At 42.3% G+C, this 18,444-nt stretch overlaps 2 long non-coding RNA genes across 2 annotated transcripts; both read right to left on the bottom strand.

Moving 5' to 3' along the window:
• Window positions 1-8,950: 8,950 nt before the first annotated feature.
• Window positions 8,951-13,403, bottom strand: LOC110070735 (uncharacterized). Its single transcript, XR_012086466.2, has 3 exons — window positions 13,284-13,403; window positions 10,502-10,625; window positions 8,951-9,143 (listed from the first exon to the last, which is right to left on the bottom strand). It is a non-coding gene; the product is annotated as an uncharacterized LOC110070735 (long non-coding RNA).
• A 2,381-nt stretch (window positions 13,404-15,784) lies between these two features.
• Window positions 15,785-17,814, bottom strand: LOC140706664 (uncharacterized). The gene is made up of 2 exons (XR_012086457.2): window positions 17,691-17,814; window positions 15,785-15,988 (listed from the first exon to the last, which is right to left on the bottom strand). It is a non-coding gene; the product is annotated as an uncharacterized LOC140706664 (long non-coding RNA).
• Window positions 17,815-18,444: the final 630 nt, after the last annotated feature.

Genomic DNA, 18,444 nt, shown 5'->3' with positions numbered 1-18,444 from the left:
TGGCGGTCAGCTTTTTTTATGGTCCAGCTCTCACATCCATACATCACGACAGGAAAAACCATAGCTTTGACTATTCGGACTTTTGTTGGCAAGGTGATGTCTCTGCTTTTCAAGATGCTGTCAAGATTTGTCATCGCTTTCCTCCCAAGAAGAAGGCGTCTTTTAATTTCAGGGCTGCTGTCTCCATCTGCAGTGATCATGGAGCCCAAGAAAGTAAAATCTGTCACTGCCTCCATATCTTCCCCTTCTATTTCCCAGGAGGTGATGGGACCAGTGGCCATGATCTTAGTTTTTTTGATGTTGAGTTTCAGACCGTTTTTTGCACTCTCGTCTTTCACCCTCATTACAACGTTCTTTAATTCCTCCTCACTTTCTGCCATCAGAGTGGTATCATCTGCATATCGGAGGTTGTTGATATTTCTTCCGGCAAGCTGTAGGGGTGGCCATAAGTCAGAAGCCACTGGACAGCATATAAGAAAAAAAATTTTTTTAAAAGAATATCAGTGAGATTTAACTTTTTCACTCCTAATACAATCATCACACTCTGGGAAAATAGCTTATTTGGATGACAACTTCCAGAATAGCCATGCCAGGAAGTGGATTCTGGGCGTTAGAGTTGAAAAAAGTAATTTATCCCAGTACTGACCCCCACTCTGAGCCTCAGCTTTTTGACTAAACTATTTTGAAGCTAATCAGAGCAGTAAAAGTGTTGTACAGACAACTGTACAACTGGATTGATTTAGGGATGGGATTTTTGGTGGGGTGGTTTTTTTTTTTGGACTATAAGTCCCATAATTCTCCATGCCGAGAGTTCTACCTGTTGGTCAGGCAGCTTCCAGATACGTAAATGTGGCTCACCTGGAAAGCGGTCCTCAATTGGAAAGCTTGGAGGTTTAGCTAAGCCCAGGTTTCCTTGTTCCTACCCCAGTGCTGGCCGAGAACCTCCTTTCTGAACCAGAAGCTAAGCAAAGCATGCGTTCTCCAGGTCACAGATTAGAAACGTTGCTTTCTGGACTACAACTTCCAGAATCACCAAGCAACAGGGTTAGTGGTTCTGAGGTGCTCATTTCGTCATGCTGTCCTCAAGGAAGTCTTAATTCCGTGGTTCTCAAAGACTGAGCTTACAGGGAGACATGGAAATCTTACCCATCATGGCCCAATGGCAAAGGATTTTTGGAATGGGCGTCCAAAGTGCCTGGAAGACCAAAGGTTGAATGGGCATAGCAGCTAGACAAGGGCTTTTCCCCCATCTTGGTCAAAGAAGACCAATCCAGACACGGGAAAGCTCCTGCTTGCAGCCATTTGTATTGCTAAATTATGGAGAGTTATTGATTAACGTTGTATGGAAATGTGATCCACACAGAAATGATAGGTCTTCTAGAGTGGTCTTATAAGCCAGATGGAATGGGGTATAAATCAAATAAATAAATAAAAAATTTCAGTCTAGTCTTCCTTCGTTGGCCTTGGTGTGTGGAGAATGCAAGCTGGCTAGGGATGATGGGAGTTGTGGTCAAACAAATCTGAAGTAAATGTCTTAGGAGAGAAAACTAGTTTCTCATATCATGCGGTGCCTCTCTGAGTCAACAAAATGAAATATTTGAGTGCTTCCTATCTGTATTACCAAGGAATGGCCCAATGACAGCGTGGCGCATACAGATTCCTTGCCTCCTGCAGAGTTGCTCCTCAGATGGAACTGTAAACATGGCCTAACCTCATCACCTTTGTGTCCAATAAAATCATTTATCACGGTAAGGAATGTCGCTGGTCATGGAAAGATTCCATTCCTAGAGATTTGCTAACATATTTATCAAATAGAGATAGGTCGGAATTTTGTTCTAGTTCATTTTTAATACAGATTTAACAACCTTTATATATTTATTTAAGCTAAGCCTAGGAAGAACTTGAAGCTGGGGGAAATGAAAGAAGACATTTGCCTCCCCCCCTCCAAATGTGGGAGACATTTAAGCCAGCACATTTGGCTTTTTAAAGCCAGGGTTTTGAGTGTTTCGTTCTTAAAAGTCTGGATTTGCTTACTTATGAATATTTATGATACACTTAGACCTGGAAGTCTCAGAGTGGTCCCCAACAGCAATCAAGCATGCCATGTGATTTCATACCAAATTAAAATAAAATATTTGCCCCCTTACCCTGGAATAAATATGTGAGACCAGAAATACAGGTTAAACACGGGCCACACTTTATTGAAATATAAACATTTTCACCAATCGTTTGGCAAAAGGGGGTCCTGCCGTAGTGCGGATTCGGGTTCCAAGGTAAAGGTAAAGGTTCCCCTTGACATTTATGTCCAGTCGTGTCCGACTCTAGGGCACGGTGCTCATCCCTGTTTCCAAGCCGTAGAGCCAGCGTTTGTCCGAAGACAGTTTCCGTTGTCACGTGGCCAGCGTGGCTATACACGGAACACTGTTTACAAACGTGGGTCTAAACAGACCCTTGTAGACAAACAATGTCCTAGTCCCTGGCCTCAGTTCTCCCAGTCCTGAAGATAGTGGGAAACTCTGCCGGCCCAAATTTGACCACCCTGGACCTCAAGCCACTCTCTCCATTCTGAGTGATGGTCCAGGTGTGTCCCCAGCGCATCTTTCCTTCCAAGCATGTAATTGCACGATCCGCAGTGCTGGGAGTTCAGATGAGCTATAATTACCTGCTATTACTATTTGACTCCCCTCTTAAAATACTTGCTTAATCTGCACTAACCACCAGTGTGACCAAATTTCCACCTCCAAATGGCCAACACACCTAAACTAGTGTGGGATAGTCAAAAAAATTCCCGCCTCCAAGAGCCAACCAGGAGACAGGTCAAAAATTCCTATTTGGCCCCAAAGGCGACCAGGTAGAATATAGGGCACGCAGGTGGGATGTCAGAGAGAAAGAGGAAGTGAAGAGGGGGGAACAGTCCTTATATAGTCAACCATTCCCCCCCCTCTTCCAGAGCTGCTCTTGCAAGATGGCAGCAAGGCCTCGTGTCCATCCAGGGAAGCTGGCAAAGGCAAGCCACGCTGTGGAAGACTCAGCACCGCAGTGGTTTCTTCATAGTATTGCCCCTGAGACAGATGATAGACTGGGCTACAAAAGGTACATCGACATAAATCGGTAGATTTTCATTATATGAGTGATTTTTTTTTTAAATTAAAAGTGTGGGAGTGTGTTGAATTTCTTCAGGAAGAATATGCTATGTGGTGGATGCCACCATACAGTACCATTGGCCAGAGCCTGTGGAGAAAACCTTAGGAGAACATGGTGACTCTAGAAAAGCTTCTGTAGATGCCCTCAAGAACTTAGTGAAGCCACTTAAGGGGAAGGTTTCTTGGTTCATGCACATACACATGTATGAAAACAATGGGGTGAAGACATTGCAATGTGACAGAGAAGCTGAGAGCAAGGTTGTCAGGAGACCCAGATTTCATTACAAGCTGGGCTCCTAACAGGGTCATTGCAGGCAGAATGGATACAGCTGAGGCATCAACCTAAGATGCAGTCGTATCAGTTCAAGATAATGATAGTGGGCAGGTATTGAATAAGACTCCCTGGAAAAGACCCTGATGTTGGGAAAGTGTGAAGGCAAGAGGAGAAGGGGACGACAGAGGATGAGATGGTTGGACAGTGTCATCAAAGCAACCAACATGACTTTGACCCAACTCTGGGAGGCAGTGGAAGATAGGAGGGCCTGGCATGCTCTGGTCCATGGGGTCACGAAGAATCGGACACGACTTAACGATTAGACAACAACAAAATTGAATAAGAAAAAAATAGTGAAACATAGCAAAATATAGTAATGTAGCACACATATAGAAATAAGATTCCTCATGCCAAAGGTAGTGAACTTTAGCTAACCTTGACTCCCAGAAATACGATAAGGCCTACGTGACCTCCAAATGCATTGGAATGTTAGAGGATGTTGCAGGGGAGGTGTGAAGAAGCCCGTTTACAACATAACAGATCCTCAATCCTCAGGAAGAACAACACCAACCTATAGATAAGGAACACACATCTGTGGTGCCAGGATATCTGGAAATTAGCAGGACAATGAGTGAGAGGAGGGGAGGACCACCATCATTCTCAATTTCCTGTTAAGAACCAATGGGTCATTAGATCACAGCCCAAACACCAATTGGGGCAAGGATCCAACCTTGTTGCAGATTAGGCCCAGTCACAGGTTTATGACTCCCTATTTGTAAGCAGTATATTATGTATTAGAACCGATGTATTTAACAGCAGCGAGATTAATAATAGCTAGGCAATGGAAATCAAAATCTGAATTTCAAATGGGTGAATGGTGGAATATGGAATATAGCTATAAGGTCCCGTCTACGGTGGTGGGGAACACAGTTATATTGTATTTTGATTTGTGTATTTTATGTTTATGTTTATGTTTTAGTTAATAAAATAAAAATAGTTAAAAAAATCAGAACCAATGTATTTTGGGGGGCCTTCTCACTCTTTATGAGAGGAGCCCTAGCTGTCTGTTTTGGTATATTTTTGTTTTCTCAATAGAAACGTGTTGTATCACAGCTGGCTCGTGTGTGTCCGATCCTCTACAGGAGATGAGCTCAAATTTCCTGAAAGCCTAAAAAAAAAAAAAAAAAAAAAAAAAAAAAAAAAAAAAAATCAAGGCTAACAATAATGGGGATGAGGATAGAGAAATACCTGGAAGGCAGCTACAGGGGAGAAGAAGTATTTGATGATACAACTCATGGAGGATCTTTCACAGACAATGGCAGTGACGTTCAAGCATATTTTTTTTAGTATTTCATACCTAGAAAGCAATGCAACAAGACAACTCAAAATAAAACGGCATCGGAAGTAATGGATTAGTTTTTGCAATCCATGAAAGCTCACACCGAAACAAATCTGTTAGTCTTTGAGGTGCCACAACTTTTGCTTTTGTGATTTCAAGGGTTTGCGTTTCTGTGTCAGTAAAGATTGGCAAGCAGTTCTGTCCGTCTCTAGTCTGTTGCTTTGTCTGTATTGTTAAAGGTTGATCCCATAGGCATTCTTTGCCAAAGGGTATGTGCTCATTCTACACTCATAAACCAGGAAACAAGGTTTTCAGAATGCTTCAAAGACCTGCAAAACTTTTACAAATAAACCTGTGTCTTTGCAGGGATGTTGGCAAGCCATTGGAGTCCGAATCCCAAATCCGAGCCTGAATCTTTGGTTCCACATCTGTGCCTGAGTCTTCGGTACCAAGTCCCAAGTCCAAAATCCATGCTCCTTGTATTTTCTATTTTGGTCTGTAGTTCTTGAAACTCACCTAAGACAGCAAAGGAAGAACTGGCCACAGGTCCCGTGTTAAGTATAGTTTTTCGAGCAGGTCCCAAGGTAACATTTTCCTCCTTGAACTCCACAATCTATGACATCCCCTCGTTCATTCGTTTAGTCATTTAGTCGTGTCCGACTCTTCATGACCCCATGGACCAGAGCACGCCAGGCCCTCCTATCTTCCACTGCTTCCCGGAGTTGGGTCAGATTCAGTAAATCCTGTATGTGTCCAAAATCCATCGAGAGCAAAGAGGGAGTTAGCTTGGTCCTATTATGGGAGGAAATTCCAGAGTCTGGGAGCAGCATCAGAAAAGACCCTGCTTTGTGTCCCCACCAAATGGCACCTGTGATGTTGGTGGGACTAAGAGAAAGGCCTTCCCTGATTATCTTAACAGCCAGGCAAGGCTAAGAAAGGTCCTTGAGATAGCATGAACCCAAACTATTTAGGGCTTCGTAGGTCAAAACCAGCACTTCAAACTGTGCCCGGCAGCCAGCGGAACTGCTGTGACCGAGGGGTTATGTGATCCCTGTAACCAGTAATATTACTTGCTTTAACATTGTCAGCCACCTTGAGTTCCCCTCACTGCGAGAAAGGCTGCCTACATAGGATACAAAATAAATAAATAAAACTCCTGGCCATAATTAGAAGGATCTCTGTAGAAAAAAAAAGGAAAGGAAACTCCTTCCCCAAGTTTAAGGGATGGGGGGGTAGCTTTGACCTTTCAGAAGTTGTGGGATTTCACTTCCATCATCCTTAGTATCTTTACCGGGACTTATGGGAGTTGTAGATCAAGGAAGGCTGGGACTGTGCCATGTTTCCCAGACCTATTCCATTATCTTTAGGTAGAGTCCAAGCACATTTTTTTTTAAAAAAAACAGTATATGGTTAAATATCATAACAGAGATTGGATTTGCCTCAGTTTAAATGCCACTTACCTGAAGGAAGGAAGGCTGGTATGCGGCACAGCATGCGGAACAGGTAAAAGACCTTAATTATTATCCCTTTTCTGGAATTTTAATATCTGCTAAGATGAAGGGAGAGCAAGATTTGACCTTACCTGGAATTGATCTATACTTATAAGAGGCTGAGTGATTGTGACATACTGTGCCAACAGGAGGAGTATTCCTAGGTCTGTGGATCTAATTTCAACATGCCAACTGTTGGGTGTTCGCTCAGCAAACTGAGAGTTAGCTTTTGCCCCTCAATTGCTCATTGGTTCCAATGGCCAATAATTTCCTTGCTGCTTACCAAGCTAGGCCAACACTTGTGAAGTTAGGGGTTAGGAGTTCAATTCCCCACTATGCCTCCTGGCAGAAGAGCCAGCCTGTGTCGCCTTGGGCAAACTGCAAGGTCCCCAGTTGCCCCCAGAAGAAGGGGGTTGGAAACTATTTCTCAGTGCTTTATACCTGGAAAACCCTGTTAAGAGTTGCCTTAAAGTCAGAATTAATACAGTGGGGTCTTGACTTACGAACAGCTCGACATATGAACGTTTCGACTTACGAACCGCTCTCATAGGGATATATGGACTTGACTTATGAACTTAGATTCGAGTTACGAACTTCCCCCCCTTTTTTTAAAGCTAAGTCATCTTAAGTTAAAAGAAAAAAAGAAAAAATGTCCCCCTCTAGTGACAAAAGGCGGAATAGCAGCTTCCCATTAGTTTCTATGGACGAAAAGAGCAGATACGGATTAAATGGTTTTCAATGCATTCCTATGGGAAATGCAGATTCGACTTAAGAACTTTTCGGCCTGAGAACTGCCTTCCAATATGAATTAAGTTCGTAAGTCGAGACCCCACTGTAATTTCTTTACTATATTTAATGTTTCCAAGAAGCCTGTAGGAGAAGCCAAAAGAAGATCATCAAGTTCTGGCCACTCAGTGACTCTGCAGTGGAATGAGGATTCAAAATTGTCATACCTTGTTCATCAAAACTGGGAGTGGGTTGGAGTGGGGAAAGATGTGGCAGTCCAGATCTTCAAACAGCCAGTGATGAGAGAAGCTGGGAGTGGCAATCCACCCATTCCTGGATGGCTTCTTGTTATCATCCAACACAACATGTTGTGTAGATACACTCTTGTGTTAAAAGCATGGCATTTTTGTTTGTTTGTTTGTTTGTTTGTTTGTTTTTTTCCACCCTGTGCAACAAACATCATTAAATATATCCTTTTGGGGATTTTTCTTTTCACATTTTCAATATTTTTAGATAGTGGATAAGTGAATCCGACAGATAAGTGCGTCCGACTGTGTTCTGATTAGGCACAGATACAGGTCTTCTCAAAGGCTGAAGTTAGTATGGTGCAGAAGTAGCCTTCATAATTAACTTGTAAGCCACTGAGAGAGTGCTTTAAGCACTATGGGGCGGTATATAAGCAGCACACTTTGCTTCTCGTTGCTGTTGTTGTTCTAGCAGAGCAGGAATGGGAAATAAAAAAAGGCAAAGGTCATCAAAGCTTCCTGGCCATGTTTGTGGCTTCAGCAACCTCCATGAAGACCAAAATCAACCATGGAATATTCATCTCCTTAAGTGCTCAGCTGATTGCATTCTAATGTGTAATGCAAAATGAGATCTGCAGCTACATAAAAGAGAAAAAAAATTCAACACCCCCTCCTAATCCCTGAAAAACAAAGCAGTGCAACAGACTAATAGCACTCTCTTGCTCTGCCAAGACATAAAATGGCCACCAATCAGAGGACGAGGGAATGTTGTGCAACTGTGTAACAGTATATCAAGCTGTGCTGTGTTCATTCATTCTGTTGGGTATGCAGACCAAGGTGATCAGGTGTACAGACAGAATGACAGGAGGAATCCAGCACTTGATGTCTTGCTGAGTGGGGTCCCTTTTGCATACCTACCTGTGAAGTGGGGGAGACCTAATACATCCCGAGAAGGCAGAATTATCTGGAAAAGACCATAATGCTGAGAAAGGTTGAATGCAGCAGGGAAAGAGAAATGCCAAATATGATATGGACCGATTTCCTAAAGGAAACCACAGGCTTCAGTCTACAAGAGCTCAGCAGGGCAGGTGAAGACAGGGATATTTAAAGATTGCTCATTCATAAGGTTGCCATGAATTGGAGGTGACTTGATGGCATGTAACAACAACAACATGTTTAAATAAATAAATGAATGAATGAATGAATGAATGAATGAATGAATGAATGAATGAATGAATGAATGAATAAATAAATAAATAAATAAATAAATAATAGACAGACAGACAGACAGACAGACAGACAGACAGACAGACAGACAGACAGATAGATAGATAGATAGATAGACAGATAGATAGATAGATAGATAGATAGATAGATAGATAGATAGATAGATAGATAGATAGATAGATAGATAGATAGATAGATAGATAGATAGATAGATTAGATAGATAGATAGATAGATAGATAGATAGATAGATAGATAGATAGATAGATAGATAGATAGATAGATAGATAGATAGATAGATAGATAGATAGATAGATAGATAGATAGATAGATAGTGTGTTGCTTGTAGTTGGTCAGTCTGTGTGGCATATAAAACACAGAGGTACCTTGTGAGTAAAGCAAAGGGTGACACCAGTTTGGCCAACCAGCCCCAACTCCTGTTGCAGAGATAAGATAGCAACCACGTCCCATCTCTTTCAGATTTAAGAAGCATGCATGGTGACACATGTGCATTGCATTGTGGCTTTTATTGAGCAAAGCAGTTTAATGCACAGAAAGCAAAGATGATTTTTGCAGCATTTAATTGAAGAACATTTGATCATTCTTTCATTTGGAGAAAGTTCGGAGGGTGGAGCTTGAGAGGCGGGCAGCGGAGCAGGCTATGATGATCTTGTCAGCTGAGACATTATATCCACCTCTTCCTGAATCGAAAAGAGTGCACAGTTGTTGGTAAATATACAAGACCACAAGGATTATATGAAGAAATGTTTCGGATGAGATAGCAGCCAACAAGAGGCTAGTGGGAACTGTCATAATTACATCTCCAAATAAAAATGAAAAAAATCCTACGCCTTTAGTCCTGTGGTTTGAGTCACAACCACCTTCTTTAATAGACAAGTAACCTGTGACTCCCACATAACATTTGCATAAAAAGTGAAAGGAAACATATTCAAAGTAGACGTTTTTTCTGAATATAATTCAAACCAAATATATTGATATCCATGTGATAACACATAATTTCGGGGGGACTGTAAATCTGCCTCTCCCAGATAAAATTTGAAAAAGAAAGAAAAAAGTCAATCCACTTTGAGTTTAATTAATCTTTTTGGGTCATCCTTTTATGTCTCTTCAGGAGTATGCAAAATAGCTTAATTTGCTTGTGAAGAGTGTTCAAGATTAAAACGCAAAATTCTTTGAAGGCAGACTTCACAAACACAAAAAGAAGAAGACTGCTTCAGTCACCTCTCTGCAACGTTAACGCACTTTCATCTTTAATTACAGGCAATCTCTAATGCCTGTTTTCTAGTTTAGTAATCTAGTTACCTGCAAAACATCACTTGCTTTGATAAGGAGAGCATAACGAAGTTACATTTTAAAAATATGACAGTGTTTGGGAAGGGTGGCAGATTGGAGGTGTGTGTCTCAGGCGTCACATCCAATTGCTTTAAACATCCCTCTTTCATTCATTGTTAGATCTTTTAGAGACATTTTAAACATCCCTCTTTCATTCATCGTTAGATCTTTTAGAGACGTTTTGTCATTAAATTGGCAAATGTTATGCCACTGTCATCAACTTAGTGTTCATTTCTTTCCTCAAGTTATTAAAAGCAGTTGAAATGTATCAATAAGACAGCAATCATTGCAAAAAGGTACCTTGTTAATAGTATTAGTAATCACAAACAATTAAAGCTTGTTAATAGCTTGTGATTACTAACCCCAACAGGACACCTGAGTTTGCAATCCTGCTTGGACATGTAAACCCACTAGGGGGAGAAAATAGTAATGCCATGCCTTAAATATCTCAAATGCCTTGGATATGATTTGATGGCATATATATAAAAAAAGAAAGAGGATTCTATACATATAGTGGCCATTGACCTGCTGCCTGGAAATGTAGATGTAAAGGGAATTGGGGTCACTACACAATTTGGTGACAAGGGGAAAAGCTAGCTTGAGCAGACCATAATGTCCCCTACAGAGTTCAAGGTTTCGGTGAGATTTCTGCTCAATGGACAGCAAAGGGATTCTCCTGTTTTGGTCTGCAGTTCTTTGAACTCACCTAAAACAGCAAACGCTGCGAGGGGTACAGTATCCGCGTTGCGTATAATTTCCGACACATTTCCCATAAAAACATCTTCCTCCTTGAGCTCGACACATATCTGCTTGGTCCCTCTTAGAAGAACCTGTACGTGTCCAAAATCAATTGAGAGCTGCTGACATGGGCAAAGAATGGTTTTAGACTTTATGATATCCCTGTTTCCTTTCCCGTTTCTTGTCCTTTCAGAGCTGGGGAAAAATTCCCTCCCTCGGGAAGGACCCATTCATTAAGAAGCATCTACAATCCCATCTAAAACAATCAGAGAATAAGTCCCACTCAAATAAATGGCTCTTACTGAGTGAGAAAGGCTGCACTGTAAATGTTGCTGATTTAATCCTCCCTCTGAAGGTCCACAAGAAAAGAGACCATGTATTGGAAGGACACTGTTCTGTTGTGGTTGCTTCCATGCTATACCACATTTCTGTTGCTGAGCTGCGGCTCTTATGCAATTAGCTCTAAAAGCAAATACCCTTTTAGATCAGGTTGCAAATGGCTTGATCTGGCATTCTGATCTCATTGACTGATGTATCCCCCACTAGATCTGGGGATGAATTTTAAAAATGGTGATTCATTGTGATTCATAATTAATCTATATCACCGAATTGACCGAATATGTATTTACGAATATTTTTGGACAAATCAACGAATTGACAAATTTATATTTCAGTTTAAAATGTCATAAAATACGGTCCCAGGCACCTAGAGACACCAAAGTTTCAGGGTACACTTCCTCAGACTGCTTTCTACAAACCCAGCAAGTTTGGAGAAGTTCAGTGATTCTAGCCACAAGGGAAAAGCTCCTAGGAAAATTCTCCCAGGTATTTAGAGAATCCTAAATTACACAGAAGCCTCCTATGCCTTCCCTCAAAAAAGCCCTCCAAGTTTGGTAAAGATTGGGTTTCAGACACCTGGGTTATTCAAACTCAGAGTGGGTCCCCCACAGGAAAGTGCCAGGGCCAGCTGGCAAACTTTTCCACAAGTCAAAGAAGTGGATAATATTAAGGCAATGTGGTTTGGGCCTGGCAGAATGAGAGACCTTTGGCATTGAGATAGTTTGGTTTGCCTCCAGTAAGGCATTTGGCATTTTGGCAGCGTAGGCCACGAGCATTTGGCATTTTGGCAGCATAGGCCACCAGTAGACACTGTGACGTTTGGGGATGAGGTAGGGATTCACCCCAGCAAGCACTGAGGTGTTTGGCATTGAGGTAAGGTTTGCCCCAAGCAGAATCAGAGGCTTTTGAGAGTGAGGGGGGGTTTGCCCAGCAGGCACTGAGGCATTTGGCATTGAGGTATGTTTGCCAAGAGCAGACACTGAGGTATCTGGCATTGAGGTACGTTTCATCCCAAGCAGCATCAGATGTGTTTAGCGTTTGCCCCAAACAGCATCTGAGACATTTGAGATTGAGGTAGGGTTTGCTCCCAACAGGCACTGAGGCGTTTAGCATTGAGGTAGGGTTCATCCCAAGCAGCATCATAGCAGTTTGGCGTTGAGGTAGGGTTTGCCAACGATAGACACTGAGCCATCGTTCATTGAGGTAGGGTTCATCCGGAACAGCATCAGATGTGTTTGACATCTAGGTAGGATTTGCCCGAAGTAGCATTGGAGATGTCTGGCATTCAGGTAGGGTTTGCCCCAAGCAGCATCCGAGATGTTTGAGACTGAGGTAGGTTTTTCCCACAGCAGGCGCTGAGGCTTTTGGCAATGATGAAGGGTCCATCTCAAGTAGCATAACAGGTGTTTGGCATAGAGTTAGGATTTGTTCAATAAGAGAGTATGGCTCAATAAGAAGCTGACGGCATAGACCAAGATCCAGGTCTATAGAGCCTGTGTCCTGAGCACACTCCTGTACTGCAGTGAGTCCTGGACCCTTCATGCACGGCAGGAGAGGAAGCTAAACACCTTCCATTTGCGTTGTCTCAGGTATCACCTGGCAGGACAAAGTTCCAAATAGAGTAGTCCTCAAACAAGCTAGAATTTTTAGCATGTATACATTACTGAAAGAGCGACGTCTACATTGGCTCAGGCATGTTGTGAGAATGGCTGATGGTCAGATTCCAAAAGATCTCCTGTATGGAGAATTAGTGCAGGGAAATCACCCCAGAGGGAGACCACAGCTGCGATACAAGGACATCTGCAAGTGAGATCTGAAGGCCTTAGGAATAGACCTCAACAGATGGGAAACCCTGACCTCTGAGCATTCAGCCTGGAGGCAGGCGTTGCATCACGGCCTCTCCCAATTTGAAGAGACCCTTGTCCAGCAGGCCGAGGCCAGGAAGCAGTCCTGAAAGCAGCAAAATCGGGAAGCTGTGGAAGGGATGGTCACTCTCAAATTGGCCTTCTCAGCCACAGTAGACGCTGTTCCAAGTCCTCCATACAGAGCACGTTACCATCATCTCTCAAGACTGAAGGATGCCTAATCTAATATATATTATATATAAATAAATCCTGGCCTTAATTAGGAGGGCCTCCATAGAGAAGTTAAAATTCCTTCTCCAGGTCAAAGGGATGGGGTACCTGTGGCCTTTCAGAAGTTGTTGTTGGATTTCATTTTTATCATCCTTGGCAGCTTTACTGGGAACAATGGGAGTTGTAGTTCAAGGAGAGTTAGAGTGGGCCAGACTTCTGATACCTATTCTGTTCTCCTTAGGTGGTGCTACATCTCTGTTTTTCAAATAGCATATGGCTAAATATCATATACAGGGATTAGATTTACCTCTCCCTCTAACTTTAAATGCCACTTACCTGAAGGAAGGAAGGTTGCCATGAAGAACAGCATGCAGAAAAGGCAAAAGACCTTCATTGTTTTCCCTTGACTGGAATTTTTCTTTCTGCCAGGATGAGATGAGACCAAAATTTGACCCAACCTGGAGTGGTTCTCTATTTATAAGAAGCTGAGGTGATTGTGACATGCTGAGCAAATGGCAGAAATGTTTTCAGGCTCTGTGGGTCTGATTTCATCACTGTGGTGACTTAACTCACCAAGGCAAGCCTAGCTTTTGTCCCTCAATTGCTAACGGGCCTGAATCAGGAGTTAGCCAAGATATTTAGAACCAACTGAAGTTTTCAAAGGAAGCCCACATAGAGCTTGTTGAGGTAACTGAAGCAAGTGAACTAAGACAATTTCCCCCGTAGCACAGTTGAGACATTACCAAGAGCAAGCTCAAGAGTTATTACAAAGGCTATAACTCCAGGTTGTTTAACACATCTGAAACCTGGTAAGGGATGAATCCAGATGTACAAACAAGCTGAACGTTCAGGGAGAGTTTAACTCTATGTGGTAAAAGGTAAAGGTAAAGGTTCCCCTTGACAATTTTTGTCCAGTCGTGTTCGATTCTAGGGGCGGTGCTCATCCCCGTTTCCAAGCCATAGAGCCAGCGTTTTGTCCGAAGACAATCTTCCGTGGTCACATGGCCAGTGTGACTTAGACACGGAACACTGTTACCTTCCCACCGAGGTGGCCCCTATTGATCTACTTGCATTTGCATGCTTTCGAACCGCTAGGTTGGCGGGAGCTGGGACAAGCGACGGGCGCTCACTCTGTCACGTGGATTCGATCTTACGTCTGCTGGTCTTCTGACCCTTCAGCACAGGCTTCTGCGGTTTAGCCCGCAGCGCCACCACGTCCCTGTGATATATAACCCTGCCTTCCTTCCACTTAAAGAAAGTACTTTTAAGTAACTCTATGTAGCACAGGCTAAATTCATCTTCCTCAATCTGCCTTTCTGTCTTCCATCATGCAATTTCTGCCCAGCAACTTTCCCCAACTTTCATCTTTGCAGCTTCTCTAGAGTCCCTTTCTTGCAACCCTCTTCCAAGTCCTCCATACAGAGCACGTGACCATAGTCTCTCAAGAATGAAGGATGCTTAATCTAATCTAAAATTAATTGCTTTTTAATCTGAAATGTAGTGTGTTCTCAGTATTACTTGTTTTAACATTGTCAGCGGCCTGGTGCCCCCTTTCAGGGAAAAATCGAGCCTATAAAATAAATGTACAGTATAAAAAAATTAATACCCAAGGACCCACGTACAGAAAAGGAAATTCCTTTTCCAGGTCTAAGGAATGGGGTGCCTGTGACTTTTCAGAAGTTGTTGGATCTATCATCCATGGCAGCTTTACTGGGAACAATGGGAGTTGTAGTTCAAGGACAGCTGAAATGGGCCAGGCTTTCGAGACCTATTCTATTGTCCTTAAGTAGAGGTACAGCTCTCTTTTTCAAATAGACTATGGCTAAATATCTTATACCGGCACTGGATTTACCTCTCTATCTAACTTTAAATGCCACTTACCTGAAGAAAGGAAGACTGTCATTAAGAACAGCATGCATTTGCCTCTTTTTTTGCAGCCACAGATCACTGTTGGCTCATATTCATAGGGCTGGCATGAGTCAGAGAAAACATAATGCCATTAATTAATTTAGTTATTTATTGAATTTGTCCCTGCACCATCAGGCAACCAGGCCACTCTGGGCAGCTAAAAACAATATGAGCAACAATATTAAAATATGATAAAAATAAATTGCTGTTACACATCCTTCAGTCTCGAAAGACTATGGTGACATGATATGAATGGAGGATTTGGAACAGCGTCTAGTGAGGCTGAGAAGGCCAATTCGAGAGTGACCGTCGCTTCCACACTGAAGACAAATCCAATCCGTCCCCTGTCCAGCTCCCTGATTTTGCTGCTTCTGGGACTGACTCTTTGCCTCGGCCTGCTGGACAAGGGTCTTTTCAGATTGGGAGAGGCCATGATGCACTGCCTGCCTCCAGGCTGAATGCTCAGAGGTCAAGGTTTCCCATCTGTTGAGGTCCTTGTATCGCAGCTGCAGTCTCCCTCTGGGGCGATTTCCCTGCACTCATTCTCCATACAGGAGATCCTTTGGAATCAGACTATCAGCCATTCTCACGACGTGCCCAAGTCAATGTAATACATAGTCAAATAAGGTAAATTAACAGTAGCGAGACAAGAGTTGAAATAAAATGAATGAATGAATGAATGAATGAATGAATGAATGAATGAATGAATGAATGAATGAATGAATGAATGAGTGTTTGTGTTGTGTTTTTGTGACTTGATAATGGTTGGAACATCGACGTGTCTCTTGGCGTGTAAAACGTATAGGTGCCTTGTGATGAAGGCATGGACTGACACCATGCATGTCTTCAAGCCTCCCCTCCCCCTGTATAGATAATATCACAGCCACCTTGTTCCATCTCTTTCAGATTTAACAGACATACACAATGAATCATTTGCTCAGCATTGTTGCTTTTATTAAGCCAGGGGTTTGAAGAAGGGAAAGCAAAGACTATTTTTCTAGTGTTTAATTGAAGATCATTTGATCATTCTTTCATTGGAGAAAGCTCTGAAGGTGGAGCCTGAGATGTTGCAAGCACAGCAGGGTATGATGGTCTTGGTAGCTGAGACTTTATATCAAGGAGCCCAATGTTTCCTAAAGAGAAAAGAACACACCCTTGCCAGTAAACATGTAAGACCAGAAGGACTATATGAAGAAGCATATTGGATGAGACAGCAGCCAACAAAATGCTGGTGGGGGATTCTCACAATTACATCTCCAAACACAAAAGGAACAATTCCCCTATTCTTAACTTTCTCATGGCACTGTGACTGAAGTTGTGTTTTCCATCATGCAGTTTCTGACCAGCAACATCCCCCATCTCCCACCTTTGCTATTTTTTTTCTAGAGTCAATTTCTCCAACTGTCTGTCTGCTTCCTTGCTCAGATATAATAATACGTTCCCCTTTCTTCTTTACATCTCCAACATATAGATGATAATTCCTCTAAAGGCTGACCTCCGAAATACAAAATAAATGGTTCCAGTCCCCTCTTTGCAAAGTCAATGTCCTTTCAGCTCTAAACATGGGCAAACTCTAATGTCCGTCTTCTAATTAAGGATTCTAGTTACCTGTAACACATTACTTGTTTGGATGAGGACAGCATAACAAAGTTACATTTTTTTAAAAAAAGCAATGACTGGAAATACACATCTAATAAGTCATGTGCAGTTACTTTTAACATCCCTCCTTAGGTCCTCTTTAGATACTTTTGAGTCACTTTGACACCAAATCAGTAGGTTTTATGCCCTTGTCCTGAACTGACGGTTCACTTTGTCCAGACGTTGAGTCCTCTTCCTAATTAAGTTGAAATGTTTCACTACTCATCCAAGTTGCTCTTGAGTCTCAGGACAGTTGGTAAGAGACCCCCTGATATATCCTGAGGCTCATTAGAAGGACAGAGGACTTGGAGATGAGTGAAAATCCCAATTCCTTCTCCACCCACTGTGATTAGTCGTTAATGGTAGTTAACAGTGGTCTTTCTGGTGAGTGTGGTCCTAATCTTTCTGGGCATGGATGAAATGGCAGCATGATAAATAGGAGACAGATTGTATCTAACGCCTTCACCCCTGTGGAGTGAGGGATTTTTAATATGCATATGTATGTCCTCAATGACCATTTTCACTGACCCCCAATCCTTTGTCCTTCTAATGAGCCTATTCAGACCTGGGGGAAAGTGAAACCAATGTGGAGGATATATCAGGGGTCTCATACCAACTCTTCACAGACTGAAGAAGCTACTTGGATGAGTAATAAAATTGTCAACCTAATAAGGAAGAAGTCCATTTGCCATGACTCAAGTTCCAGTTAACTTCACCTGGATAACTAGAATCTTAACACATATATGACTATTCATTTTGGCTCACATCTAAGCCCTTAAAAGCACTGGAAAAGCATCAGTAACACAGTTTTAATACTAGGATGAGGAACAACAGCAGGAGACCTGAGTTTGAAACTCTGCTTGGTTGTGGGACCTCACTAGAGGGAAAATATGGTAATGTCATACCTTAAATATCTCACATAGTTTGAGAACCTCTTTAGGATCACAGTAATTCAGATATGACTTGATGGCATATATGAAAATGAAAGAAAGATCTGTGCACATAGCATCTCTCAACACGTTCCATGAACACATAGACCTGAGAGAACATGTGGCCACTGTGTATGTTAGTAATGAGGGGGAAAGCTAGCTGGAGTAGACCATGAGGTCTACTGTAAGGTCAAGATTTGGGTGAGATAAACTCTCAGAGGACAGCAAAAGGATTCTCCTGTTTTGATCTGTAGTTATTTGAACTCACCTAAAACAGCAAATAAATCCTTGTTCACATCGTCCAAGTGGATAATAGTTTATTGGGCATCTATTCTTGAACCATCTTCCTTTTCTTCGTAGGCAGCCAGTCCTTCCATAAATCTGAGTAGAACCTGTATGTGCCCAAAATGAATTGAGAGCTGAAGTGGGACAAGTATGGTTTAGGACTTGATCCTATCCTTCTTTCCTTTCCTATTCCTTTTCCTTTTAGAGCTAGGAAACTATTTATGCTTTGAGGAAGACCCATTCATTGAATAAAGGCTATCTACGTAGGTCTTTATAGGCCACGGGATGGAGAACCTGTGGCCATTTGTTGGATTTCACTCCGATCCACCTTAACAGTTTTACTGTGGCTCATGGGAGTGGCAGTGCCAAGACAGCTGGGCTGGGCCACGTTTCCCAGATTTATTCCATCATCTTTAGGTAGAGTCATGTTTCTTTTTTTCCAAAAACAAACATCACATATGGCTGAATTTGACATCCAGGGATTGTATTTAAATGGCACTTACCTGAAGGAAGGAAGACTGCCAAGAAGAACAGCAGGAAGAAAAGGGAAAAGACCTTCATTGTCTTCCTTGGTCTGGAACTTTAATATCTGCCAAGGTGGGGTGAGAGCAAGATTTCACCTAATCCAGAGTGGCTCTCTATTTATAAGAGGCAGAAGGGATTGTGACATGCTCTGCCAACGGCAGAAGAGTTCCAGGAACTGTGCCCCTGATTTCATCATGCCATCATTTGCGAGG

The sequence above is a fragment of the Pogona vitticeps genome, chromosome 1 (genome assembly GCF_051106095.1).
Source record: "Pogona vitticeps strain Pit_001003342236 chromosome 1, PviZW2.1, whole genome shotgun sequence".
Taxonomy (NCBI): Eukaryota; Metazoa; Chordata; class Lepidosauria; order Squamata; family Agamidae; genus Pogona; species Pogona vitticeps.
This window is presented reverse-complemented; position numbering and strand designations above follow the sequence as displayed.